Source organism: Carassius carassius, chromosome 11, assembly GCF_963082965.1.
Source record: "Carassius carassius chromosome 11, fCarCar2.1, whole genome shotgun sequence".
Taxonomy (NCBI): Eukaryota; Metazoa; Chordata; class Actinopteri; order Cypriniformes; family Cyprinidae; genus Carassius; species Carassius carassius.
The window spans coordinates 15,560,904-15,574,362 of NC_081765.1; the positions used below are offsets into that span (position 1 = coordinate 15,560,904).

Genomic DNA, 13,459 nt, shown 5'->3' on the forward strand with positions numbered 1-13,459 from the left:
TCCTGGTTGCTTACGTCACCACGTCGGTGACGTCACGCCCTTTCATTGGACTGATAACACACGATATTCAGAGTCGCGTACGCTGGACGCGTTCCCCAAAGCGCTTTCGACGCAGCTCGAGTTCCTGAAGAGGAACGTTGAATATTGATATTTGAAAATATTTAAAACAGGAAAAGATACTTGAAATGTGAAATTAAAGAAGCCAGTAGCTGGCAGCAGGTCACTGCTTCATTCAAAAAGTTGATTCATTCAGGAATGAAACATTGGACTGTTTCATTCCTTCAAATAACTGATTCATTCAATAAGGAAACGCCATCCAGTGTTTCGCTCAGCGGTGCAAAACATTGCTGTTTGAAACTGTTTTCAATGATGAAATACAGCAAAAACAGTCATCTATAATGTAGCCTACGTAACATAATACTAACTTTATTCAACTTGAATAAAATCAATATTTGTTATCATGTCGTTTTTGGAGAAAAATCAGCACTCTTAGTGTGATACAGATTAACTATATTAAATGACATAAATAAAAAGACATACAGAGGCACTTTGTTTCTTATCTTGAATCTTATGTGCATTCCGAATGTATTTTAACAGACTAAATCACACATGAACGCGTGCACTCTCTGGGTGTGTCTTTGAATGTTTTTTTTGTGATATACTCCATAATGTCAGATCACACATCTTTAAAACAACACTTAGGATATTACCACAGATGATATATCGTACACCCCAGCCTTGACTTGAGTGGAAAATGAAATCAACCATGATTGTGCGAGAACCTGTTTACACATGGGCAAAGGTGTTTTTTAGGTGTCATAACTTGCAAGCACCAGACCACTGATTCGTCTAACCTGCTTTCTTGCAGCTTCAGGGAAATGTATCAGAGTAAATGTGTACATTTTAATTAGGAAACATAGTGGAATAAAAAAGTGAAAGTTGACAGAAATATTAAAACTCAAGTACAGGTTCTCCCCAAAAATACTTAAGTACTGTAGCGAAGTATTATTACTTCATTATATTACACCACTAGGCCACAGTTAAAACTTTGACAAACCTCTTCCTGAGATAACCTTGAGCATGTGGTTAGATTAACATTACTTCAGAATATCTTTCAATACCGTGCAGCTTCAGTAAGAGGACATAAATGCCAAAGGACATATAAACTTAAATTTGCCAGACAACCTGCTATGAAAATCAGTCAGTTTATACATTAACATAATTAACTGCATGCACATTATATGACTTTTCACATTTGCTACTCTGACCTGCTGTTCTAAAGGCGACTCTTCAAATAAAGGACCACTGAGAGCGTGAATGGGACCGTGCTGTGATCGTGTCATGTCCGTTCAAGTTTTCGAAGTCTTCTTGCCCCTTTTGAAAAGAGTAGATCAATTTCTAATAAACTTCTTCAATAGGCCAATTTTGCCTTTCACTGGCTGCTTTGAAAGGCTCCTGTTAGCATTTAGAGAAAGAGATGGAGAGTGAAGGATGATTACGGAGGAGTACAGTATGCCACTGAAGGTCATCACTCAAGGATAATGAACGCGGTATTGAAACTACACCTGTTCCCACCGTCTCTTTTTCTAACCCAGTCTACATACGTGAGAGTTCACTAAATCATATTGATCTCAGACTAATTGATGCATGCACTTCAGGGTAGGAAAAAGTCCCATGTTCTTTAAAAAAAAAAAAAATAATAAATAAATAAATAAAATAAATAATCTGTTAGTAGAAAATTTAGAAATTTAGATTGATATAAAGGGGGTGGCTGTTAAGCTGCATTTGATCACATTACAATCCCTCATATTAAACTCATTCATTTTTGAGGGCAATTGACTTCTCCATGTTTCCAGCCACATCACTAACAACAAAAATATAATGTATGTATTTTTAAAGAATTGTTTTATAAACATCTTTTTTGTTGGAAGCTTCTTCAGCAAACAAACAACCAAAAGAGTCAAGCATTGAGGACCGTCACCTTACGAAACAGTTTTTATGCATGTGTTTTACATTCAGGCTACGTTTACATGACAACGACGTAGTAAAAAAACTGAAACGTTTTTCTCTTGTTTTTTTCACGTTCACGTCAACGATTCGCGTTTACACCAAGTGGCAACCTTCCGGTCTCTCTCATAAAACCAACAAAGAAAATAATTAAACTATAAATCATCGGCTGCAGACTTGTTCCAAAAGGGAGTCAGTCCCATAGTCTCCCCATGTTAAAGTTCTCAACTTTACAGCAGAAAAAAATGTTTACAGCCTGGTAAAAATAGTGGTTTTGGTCTATATAGCTAATTTTGCCCTTCATGACAACTGTGAGAGGTGTAATTTCTTTTTTTAGAACTCATCCGTTTAAATTATTAAGCCTTAATGTTCTGCATAATTAAGGGCGTGGCCACTTGAGTGACAGGTGGATTGCTGAAGAGTGTATTAGCATACTCTTAGCGATTGCAGCAACAACATTACCATGTACTCCGTTGTTCTGTATGTTTGTTTGTGCTTGCCTTTAAAATTGACTCGTACTGCGCATGTTTACATACCTAACACAGTATATAAAAACAGAAATCAGTATACATCAGAAATCATTTTAATATGCTTATTTAGTGCTTAAGGGACATTTATCAATGTTGAAAACAGTTTTGCTGCTTAATATATTAGTAGTAATTGTTTTTCAGGATTATTTGATTAACAGATTGTTCAACAAAATGGCAACAATTAGGAATAAAAGCTTATATATATATACTTATAAACTGATATATAAGTTGAAAAAAAATATATATATGTATATATATAGAGAGAGAGAGAGAGAGAGAGAAGGGAGAGAGAGATCTTGAGTGAGCTCTGGTAGCATGTATTTTTTTACATGACAGATACAGCTACCTTAACATGTAAAACACACAAACACAAAAAACTGATTCGTAATGTGACGGTCATCAATGCTTGACACCTTTGGTCAACTAATGCAGAGAAATGTCTTATTTCCTCCTTGCATATTTCCTGATTTATTTTTATGTAATTTGGGGTGAATGGCCATAATGGGATTAGAGGGGGTGCTGCTAGCCCTGCTACCAGCTCACTCAAGAGAAACAGACAGTTATCACACAACAGCAGATTGTTTTGAACTACTTATGAAAAAAAACACAGAGCATCTGAAGACACAGGGCACTCTTGCCAGCATGAGCTGGTGTTAAGTGCATGGTTGTTCCCGTTGTTTTATTTAGCATCTGCAGAATTCCCAGCATAGTTAAGGTGCTTTGGAAAAGGATTAACTGTTGCTGGCAGCGGCGAGCAAGCCTCGCAGATTTTCCCCTAGCAAGAAAGTACAAAGAAGATGAGGGAGAGGGAGAGGGAAATGAGAGAGAAAAGGCAAAGAGAACCCACAATAACGAGTTGTATAAACACAACCTGAGAGTGAGACACGGGTAAAAGTATATCTAAACAACAATTATCCCTCACGGAAGAAAGGAGGAGGCTTTCACTTGCCTACTTACAGTGTCCTATTACATCAGATGCTTAATTTCCGCCAACCTCTTCTACCTAATTTCCTCCACCTCTTGCTCAGTGCCTTGTTTTTCTCTAATCATTTACTCGTCCTTTCTGTCCAGTAATGTCCAGCTGTTTTCTAATGGGTCTAATTAGAGAGGGATAATATGGAAAAGCCCAAATCAAAAGATACATGCTGATGCATCTGAAGTGTTTTTGGCAACATCTTCCTCAAATCATTTAGATCATTCGAGTTTTGGTTCAAGTACATCAATCACTCAGTATTTATGACAAAATATAAGCGAATAAAATACAATAACATCTGAATGACTTAAAATATTAAGTATTTTCTTTTCAAATGTAAGAATAGCATCAGAAGTATTTTTCCTCCCTCAGGATTGTCTACAGATGATTCAGTATTTTAATTATTTAAAGTCTCTCTGAATTCAATATGACCTTGAAGCATGCCTGACATTATTGTGTCCATGGCATTGTGTCTACACCCTGAGATTTGGATGAAGATGAAACCACGGTGTTTATAAAAACAAAGCTAACTTGAATTGAGATATTTGCCAGGATACTGTGATATCTTTTCTACAACCTACAACAATGTTTTAAAAATGTGTAAATATAATTGAAGTCAGCCAAATCAGAAACTGTCATATAAAGTAAGTTGGCACTGACCTTGATACGGGTAAAATAAATAGTGATATTTTTTTTTTTTTACCAATTTATTCAAGTTTCCAGAGGTCGGTCTGTAGTGACAAATGATTTAGTCTGGGAAATTTGTAGTTGTGTTCAGATGCTCTTCTGCTGTTCTTCGGGTTAGCTTCCTTGTTTCTGGAGCAGAGAAACCAGATCCGACCTGTTCGTAGAACTGCAAACAAAAGCACTTGACTGACGGCCAGATTTCTTCTTGTGGCTGCGCTCAGGTTTCCACGCTCCCAGTATGACGCTTGAGAGACGGCAGGTAACGTAATCTCAGGTGTGCTCGGGGGCGTGGCTGCCCTTTTCTCCTTCTTCACCTTGATCACCCGCAGCGCAGCGACAAACACGGCTCCGTTTCAACCACTTATCCTGCTCGGCTGAAATAATCATCTGATCAGCTTCCTTTTCGCACTCCCTCTCTCACTCCCTTCTCTGTTTCTCTCACTCCTTTCCGTTCTTTGTTGTATGTAAGTACAGTCTGTATTTTCACCTTTTGTCTGCAGTTACTCTGAAGCAAAACAAATAAGGCGGTAAATGTTAGTGGAGCTGGTTCCTCCTTTACGGAAGGTGTATGACTGAATGGACACTTTAGGATGGCGTGTTCTCTAAATTAGAATGCAGTGCTTTTGAAATTTCATAGTATATTCTCAAAAAGAAAGAAAAAAAGAAAAAAAAAAGATTCCAAAAGTGGCTGTTCCAACTGTTTCCCCAAAGAACGTTTCAGTGAACAGTTCCTAAAATTACTGATTTAATTTCTTTTTTTAATAAGCTGAAGAACCCTTTTCCACTATAAAGAGTATTTAGTTTAATGCAAAGGTTCTGTAGATGTTAAAGGCTCTTCATGGAACCATCAATGCCAGTAAAGAACCTTTATTTTTAAGAGTGCAATCCAATATGATGTTATAGATGTTAGGAAACTGCAGCAGTTCCTATTCCTGGGACTTTGAATAGAGATTTGAAATGCTACTTTGGGTAATAATTTTGTTTGCTAAAGTGTTCTTGTTAATGGCACAGTACGAATTCCTAAAGCCTAACACAAGTGTTGACAAACAAACACATATGATGGAAGTGAAAATGAGTGCCCCTATTACGCATAACGTATAAATGTCATTTTTGTGATTAAATATGAAAGCTTTAAATCTATCCTTTCTGCTCGCTAGGTATACTGTATATTTTTGAGAGGGCCAACTCCCCGGCGTGCTGTATTTTAGAGTGCCCATTTAGCCGGGCCCCCTGCTCTCCTGACAGCTGATGGAAAAGGCAGTGTAACAATGAGCCCCCACCGTGCCTCTCTGCCTGCCCCCAACCACCAGGGGAAGAGGAAGCAGCAGCAGCCGTGCGACACATTATTCTGTCCCCCCGGAACCTGCAGCAAGGCCAAGCCCCCCCTCTGGTTTCCCTCGGACCTCTAAGTGCCAAGCCAGGAACTGAGTGACATTTCCAGAGTCCTGACCTTTGTTTTTCCATTGACTGGGAAGACGTTTGAAGGAGGTACGGTGCACGCTGGTAGACTCACGGCAAACGGCACACATGATTTTAGAGCAGCTCACACAAAAGGAGAACCAAGCCCTATACTGTCACAGAGCTTCTGTTCTCATAAACTGTGAGAGAAACGCTATATTTGGTTTACATTCTATTTTACTTCACCAAATCTGGCATGGTAAACTAAGTAGACTAATGAAAGGTAACCTCAGTGCACTTTGACTAAACTTTAAGAGCAGAGTTTAATCTTCTCAAAAATGACCACTGGAGACCAAATCATGGCACATTTTGTGTTTCTGAAAAGCTCCCCTCAAAAGGAAGTCAGATTATTGTACCATTTAGTGTTACATAGAAACGTCTACCGCTAAATTAATTCAGGAGGCATGTAGGTTTGAAGTATGGGTTCACATAGGACTACATTTAAAAGCAAAACAGGAAAAAGGAAAGCCTCATGCGGAGAAAATGGCATAAAATGGAGGGTACTGCAGTGTTGATAGGTTGAGTCTTGGGCTTTATTAATGATACAAGCTGCTGGCCAGTACTTTGGTCAAATCAGACACCTGCTATGGCTGCCACACTCTAAGAACGGTGACATCACAGGGAGCAGGACAAGTCAGATCCGCTGTTAATCGCTCACCTTAATTGAGTGCTCTGCTGAGTTCCAAATTGCTCAGTACAATCAAGACTCATTTGAGAGTCCCACCATGTGCTCTTAGGCCATGATGAGATATTGCCTTCATTGCCTGTTGTTTCTGAATATTAGCCTTTCTTTCAATATGCCCCCTACATATTTGACTTTTTTACTCATACCCTTCAGGTTGCTGTTTCTGCTGGCTGTGGTTTTCTCTCATTTCCCTGAATTCCAGGTGGGGGAGGAAGCTATTGTTTTCGAACATCCTGGTCCTACTTGTCATTTGTTCCTCACTAATTCCAAAAAGTATGCACCAAAGTACGTCTTTCTTTTTTCTTCCCAACTCTTGTATTACTTTGAAGGATATTCAACTTATTATGTGGATACTCATTAAATAAATACATATATGAAATATTGATTTGAGTTCTACTTCTCTCAGCTTCTGCTAGGAAAAATAGTCCATTACAATGTTTCAAACAGTCAGTGTAGAAACAAGCCAAACACTGCAACATTATTATAATAATATTTATACTGAAGTCCTCTGGGGTCTTTTTTTTACTATAATTTCATGACTGAGATGAGTTTGTGAAACAAGAGCGTGAGTCCTCGGTGTGATACGTGAGACTGATGTACAGTGTTACCATGGGCGATGGCGAATATTAATTAATGTCTGATTGCTGGATAGTACAATTGACCAATAAGAATCAAGTATTCCACGAGCCGTTCAATATTATTTATCAGATGCTCGCTAATAATAGCTCTGTGACACTCCTGCACTTATTTTGCACAAGTGTCAGAGCTTTTGTGTCTTCTCTGAATTGCCCCGCAGTCAAACTCTGTCTTTACACAAGTTCTGTGTAAAAGCTAGACTAAAAGACTCAGTATACGGTAAATTGCTGTGTAAATGCAAATTTGCCATCTCTCAGCAGCATTAAACATTCTGTGTAAAGACACCCAAGTGCTGCTTCCGAAGTGCTTCTATGCCATCTTTGCAGTGTAAATTTAGCATGAATATGGTAAAATATATGAGCAAAGGAGAAGCAGTATATATATTGAATATTTCATGAGCAGTAAAAAAAAAGAAAAAAAAACCTTGCAGTGTAATCTGACACACTAGCCATGAAGTTATCATGCTGAGTGAAGTTTATTTTTCAATGCTGAATTCTGTGCCTCTGGCATCCAGGAAAACAGCCACCACAGGTGATCACACTGCATGTGGAGACATAAAATATAGCTGTAAAGTTTTTAATGTATGGATTTAAGGCAGCATTCAATTTTAAAATCGTTTACAGAAAATGTGTTCCTGTTTGGTTTTACAGTAAAAAAGGTTGGGTGGGTTGGTGTTATTTCATCAATGCAGTCTGCATGACTCTTATTTCTTATGCAAATTCATCTCAGGGATAAGGAAGGACTGTAGAGAGAGGGAAGGAGAGTAGAAGAAGAAGAGTATTGTTTTGAAAGAGGACTTCTGTGCGCTTCATGAAGCCACTGCCACTGTGGCTATCACAGTGTCACCTAGTTAATCTTCTGTTCAACACAGCATGTCACAGATCACACCAAGACTCAGATGACACACACACACACACACACACACACACACACACACACACACACATACACAGTGTATTAAATGTGACCACTCCTAATGCAGTGAAACTGTTCAGGCAATCCACACCACTGCAGAGGGAATGCTTTACTCATGTAATTTACATGTTATTAAAATGTACTGACTCAAACTACCGCCATCTGAATGCTTCAGGGACTTTAAGTGACATAATCAAGTAACAGATTCTGGATTCAATACAAGTTATATTTAGTTGATGGCATTTGTTGAATAATGTTGATTAATACAAAAATAATTTTGTCTTGTCTTGTTTTCTTAAAAAAAAAAAAAAGAGGATGTGATTATTTGAGTGACTAAAGCAATTATTATTTTGTGAAGTTGGCCTAAAAATGCGTCATTGGTGAAAAGGCAAAATTCTCTACTGTCAATAGTGTAGCAATGTGTGAAGTCACTTTCAAACCAAGTGGCTTTCTGTTGATTAATTCTGTTGTGAATCGCCAGACTTGAACCCTTTGTGAAATGTCAATCACGAAATTCCTGGTCGCAAGAAATATCAACTAAATAAAATATCTGATCATGCATTACATCATATGTACTTGGACAGACACTGAAGACTGTAATGTAACCATGTAAAACTTGCTTTAGCTTGATTATAACCTTACATGTAAATGTACTCACTGATCTATCCAAGGCCACACGAGCATTAATAGCCCATTAGGACGGGTCGCTCAGGGTGAACAGTCATGTAGGAACAACACTGATCACACCCATTGTGTGTTGTCACGGTGGGACGGCAGGAGTGGAAACCTAGTACCAGAGACCTCACCTGATCTGAGCTGGTCTGATCCGTTCGCTGCTTGCCGAGGCCGTGACTATGCTTTTGAGAGAGTGCTGGATGCTGACCTTAATTGCTTGAAGGACAGCTCAGATAAACTCATATCAAACATGCCCACTGAAACTGTAGACGCTGTGTAATTAGTGAAGTCCAGAGAAACAAAAAAGGCTGCAAATCAAAAAGGGATGGGGCCTTGCTAGTTATTCATTTATATGGGCGTTGAAAAGAATTACATGTACTTCAAAGTGCTCGACCTTCATGTACGAATGTGAAACTAATAAAAGTCTGTTTGTTTTTCCTATGCCCACACATCTCGAGTTGCATGAGTCAAGTATGTCACATGCTTTTCCTGTCCAGGTATTCTGGTGGTGCAACTACCCGGGGAGCGGGCCAACCCTGTCATTTAGCAGTAAGTTTATCCTGTGGTGGGATAGAGAAACTGGGGATAAAGGCAGCAGGCCTATCCCATGACTAGGCTGGTGGAGGGGGGTGGAAAGCCTACCCCACAGCTGGGACAGGCCAGGTAAGGATCACTTACAAGCTGCAGGGTTGGGAGCATCATTGTGGCACCGAACTGCCCACAGTATTTACAACCCCCCATACACACTTCAACAGTCTCAGGTTCAACCTGCTAGCTGTGATGGAGCAGATAATATGCCTCCAGAGGAACCATCTGGAAAACCGAGCCACCACTCTCCTGTTGCTGCCCCAACGTAAATTCTCATGCACCTGTCTGTGCACCAGACGCCTTTCTCAGCCTCTCTTTTTTTTTCTCAATAATGGCACATGTTGTCACATTTTATGGGGTGAGCTGTGAAAATGTAACCTTCCTTAAAATTAGAAGCTCATTTTCCAGCAACGGGAAAAATGATAAATGCAATCAATAAAACAATAAAAAACTTATTTACAATAATATTAATTACAAAAATATGAAACCAACTACTGAACTACTGAAATTAATTTTTTTTTTCTTCCCCTTGAGACAACCAGCCCCAGTGGTCTCCCCTAAATAGTGACACAATTGTACTGACAAACCAATTAAAAGTGAGACAGCAGCTTTTTTTTTCTCTGCACAGCTGAATGCTCACTGAGCTGAAAAAAAGAAAAGTACATTACATTTGATAACTGTACATACAAAAAAGTGTGTGCTAGTATTTGCTGATCATACCTCAGCAGACCAGCTTCTTGGTCCGTACAGAAATGTCAACCTCTCATCATCACGCTATATGGACACAGCAGGTGTCAGTGATGATAGTTTCACTGTGACAGCTGTGTCTAAAGGGTCCAGAACTTAGACATCATAATTATAGTCATGGAGACACGCACGTAGTCAGCCTATACCTTTCAGGCTCACGTCCCAATACAAAAATTACCTAATTATCTTATTCCTGCATTGATGTGTGATTGTATTAATGAGACGCAGAGCAGATCAAGGTACATGACTATCTTTTAACGTCTGTTATGATGGAATGAACTACTCAACCAGTGAAGCATTGCAAATGATGTAATTGAATCAGCAACAACAGTACAATATAGAACTAGGTACTCGAAGTAACCAATTATGGCCTAAAATAAAATATATTTAACATTTATAGCAGAATTTTAAAATATGTACAAATATACACTTTGTTTTTATGTTTTTGAAAGAAGTTCCTTATGCTCCAACGGCTGCATTTATCTGATCAAAAATACAGTCAAAACAATAATATTGTGAAATATTACAATTTAAAAGAACAGTTTATTGTACTTTTGCAACCATTTCTATTTCTATGGTAGCAGCAACTGTCTGATTGGCGGATTCTGCTTTATTAGAATGTTGAGTTGTGTGATTCTTTATGCAAGGTTTCCGAAAATATATAAAAAGAAAAAGTTAAAGTCATTCTGACTGGTAGCTTCTACAGACACATTTTTCATCACTTTACCTCAGAACTTTGAAAAAATGTATACATTATTGCTAAAATGATAAATGGAATTTGTACTCCTTGGAACGCCACTGCTGTGCTCTATTGTTGATTCCCTGGGAGCTGAAGTTTCAAGGTATGCAAACCTTTCCTCTCTACACAACTCTGTGTGAGTATGTTCTTGTCCGTCAGCACGTGTGACACAGGGAGGGTACAGTTCTAAAGTTACACCCTTGTAAATGAGAAATGTAAATGTGTCTTTCTTGCAGTACTTTTGTGGGTGTGGGCGGTTTGTAACTTAACCTCTTGCTCCACCTAATCACTAGCTGTCCATCACACCAGCCTGGAAGTGCGTTCCTCCCTCCTGCTCATTAGAGTCCTCGAACATACTTTCATCCTGGATCAGGTGACCTCAGGTTTATGAAGAACGGAGCCAGCAGGATGGATGCGGTTTATCTAGGTACGAAACTTGAATGTCCTTGTGACATGGACACACGTCTCAAGCGACTGTCCTTTCTGCTACAGCCACAAGCTTCCTCTCCTCTTGGTTTGATTTGTTCAGGGCTTGCAGCACTTGTCGCCTCAGGCAATCATAATTTTAGGCCCACGTTTGGGAGGGAGAACATTAGTTACACTGTCTTTCTTAATTAATGTCACCTATATTCCTATTCTTGTCCAATCATAAGAAATTATCTGCTGAGATTATAAGGGCCACTATTTCATGGCTCTAGAAATTGTAATTAAATGCTTTTTCAAGACTGGCTCTTTCAGTAAATGCATTGTGGTCCCAAACAAACTCATTTGAGAGGATGAAATCAATGTAAAAAAAAAATAAAAAAATCTTTGTTTTTCTCATTAGAAGCCAATGGTGGAGTTAATTGATTTCAAAGCTGCAAAAAGATGCTGGTTTAACAGCCTTCCTCGTCGATCTTGATAACAGTGTGGGCCAATACCTAACGAGGTGCTGCATTAATTGTCACCCTCTGTTGATGGTGTTCATTCTGTATTTAACTGAGAGATTGATGTATTGATTGAATGAGCGGAGCAGCCTGGGAATGGAGCTGAGTTGGTGTTCTCATTCTCAGCTCTGATGGACTTCAGTGATGAGAGTGTCTCCAATGCTGACACTGAGGCTGCTGGGACTGTCAACTTGCACGAGGGAGGTCTGTTCCGAATCTGACTGCTAATAAAGCTCTCTCATTCAAGAAGTCATCGGCTGTCTTTGGAATTCTTGGCTGCTTTTCTTATGAGGAAGGCTGTGTTCCTCTTTTCTGCCAGGGCTGGTGGGGGAGGCGATGAACAACTGGGGGAGAGTTGTAAACTGTGAGCAATAGGGGGTCGCTCTCCCCAATAGATGTCACGAATTTTAACAAGCAGTTTTAGCCCATCTCAAAAGACATGGAGCACAGCGGGGTGAACAAAGATGGTCTTTGTCTGGGTGTAAAGATGGGTGGGTGGGTGAGATGTGTGTGTGCTTGCTCACACTTAAGGGAAAGTGAAGGGGTGTGTGTTCCACTACAGTTGCCTTCCAGGGGCTCGTAACAGTGGGGTATCTTGGATTTTAAGAACACAAAGGGTCATGACAACACATAAGGTTCAAGATTTTCCTGAATTTGTTACTTACTTTGAACCATGTAGGCTATATCTGCATGCCTTTGTGCATGTTCTCAGCCAATCGGCTGCATAATGGCATAGGTATTGCTTATCCATGGGTATTACTGGGTAAAAACGATCTAATTCTCATAAAGTCATCATGACACTGCAGAAACAAACAAGTGGATGAGCAAATAAACAAATAAAACAAAATGTTGAACTATTCCAATTGCTGAATGTATATATTCAGTTTGAAAGTAAGGTTGAAAATACTACCACTGTGGTGTGCTTGAGATTGAACAATATGTCATGAAACATAAAGAAGAGATCTGAAAGTATTAGGAGTCTTATGTAATTTTAGGATTTTGAAAAAGTTAACATTTATATATTTAATGTTCTTTAATGGTAAAAAACACATTCTTTTTTTAAATACTGTACATTATTGTAGGTCCTCTATGCCCCGCCTCTCTCAAACGCATCGTTTCCTACAAAGTCCCTCCTCGTCGGAAATGTAACTCCCCTTTCCATAATCGCGAGCTTCTTCTTTCAAAATAAATGTAAAGACAGTTAATAATGTCCTTAGTTTTACCATCAGTTCAAGCCTGAAAGCGGAACAGAGTGGTGTGACAGACACACTGATGAAGCTCATATGTGTTTGTAGTACACAAGCCACGGATGGTTAAGGCAGCTGACTCCACTGTGTGACCGTCTCTCTCTCTCTCTCTCTCTCCCGCTCTCACAGACGTGCGCACACACGCAACACGAAAAACTCTGCATTTGAACATTCAATAGCAAATACTTAAACTAATAACATAATTACAGTAGCTGATTCAGCAAAGTCAGAATGACCTCCTCTCCTAGGTTTATGAAACGGTTCAGATCTTCTTCATGCACTAAGAGCTTAACACTCCAAAGAGAAAGGAAAAATTGAAATCGCATCATATGACCCCTTTACATTTTACGTCATAAATTGAATAAATGTACACTACTGTTCACTTTCAGAAAGAAAGAAACAAAAGCTGTCTCTTGGGTGGTACCTTTTCAAAAGGTAGACTATTGTACCCTTCAGGTACTAGTACATACGCTTTAAGTTACCAATATAGACCCTTTAGGTACAACCCGAATTCCGGAAAAGTTGGGACGTTTTTTAAATTTTAATAAAATGAAAACTAAAAGACTTTCAAATCACATGAGCCAATATTTTATTCACAATAGAACATAGATAACATAGCAAATGTTTAAACTGAGAAAGTTTACAA

At 39.0% G+C, this 13,459-nt stretch overlaps 1 protein-coding gene across 4 annotated transcripts in view; it reads left to right on the top strand.

Annotated features, from left to right (window-relative positions):
• Nucleotides 1-9,600, top strand: part of LOC132152847 (transcription factor Sox-1a) — a 31,218-nt gene extending 21,618 nt beyond the window's left edge. For 2 of the 4 annotated variants that reach the window (XR_009436590.1, XR_009436583.1), the window contains exon 3: nucleotides 5,355-6,669. The gene's annotated coding sequence lies outside the window, so the exon portion shown is untranslated. Of the gene's footprint in view, nucleotides 1-5,354; nucleotides 6,670-9,063 lie in introns of those variants that run through there. The other 2 variants (XR_009436585.1, XR_009436584.1) reach the window with 2 other exon arrangements.
• Nucleotides 9,601-13,459: the final 3,859 nt, after the last annotated feature.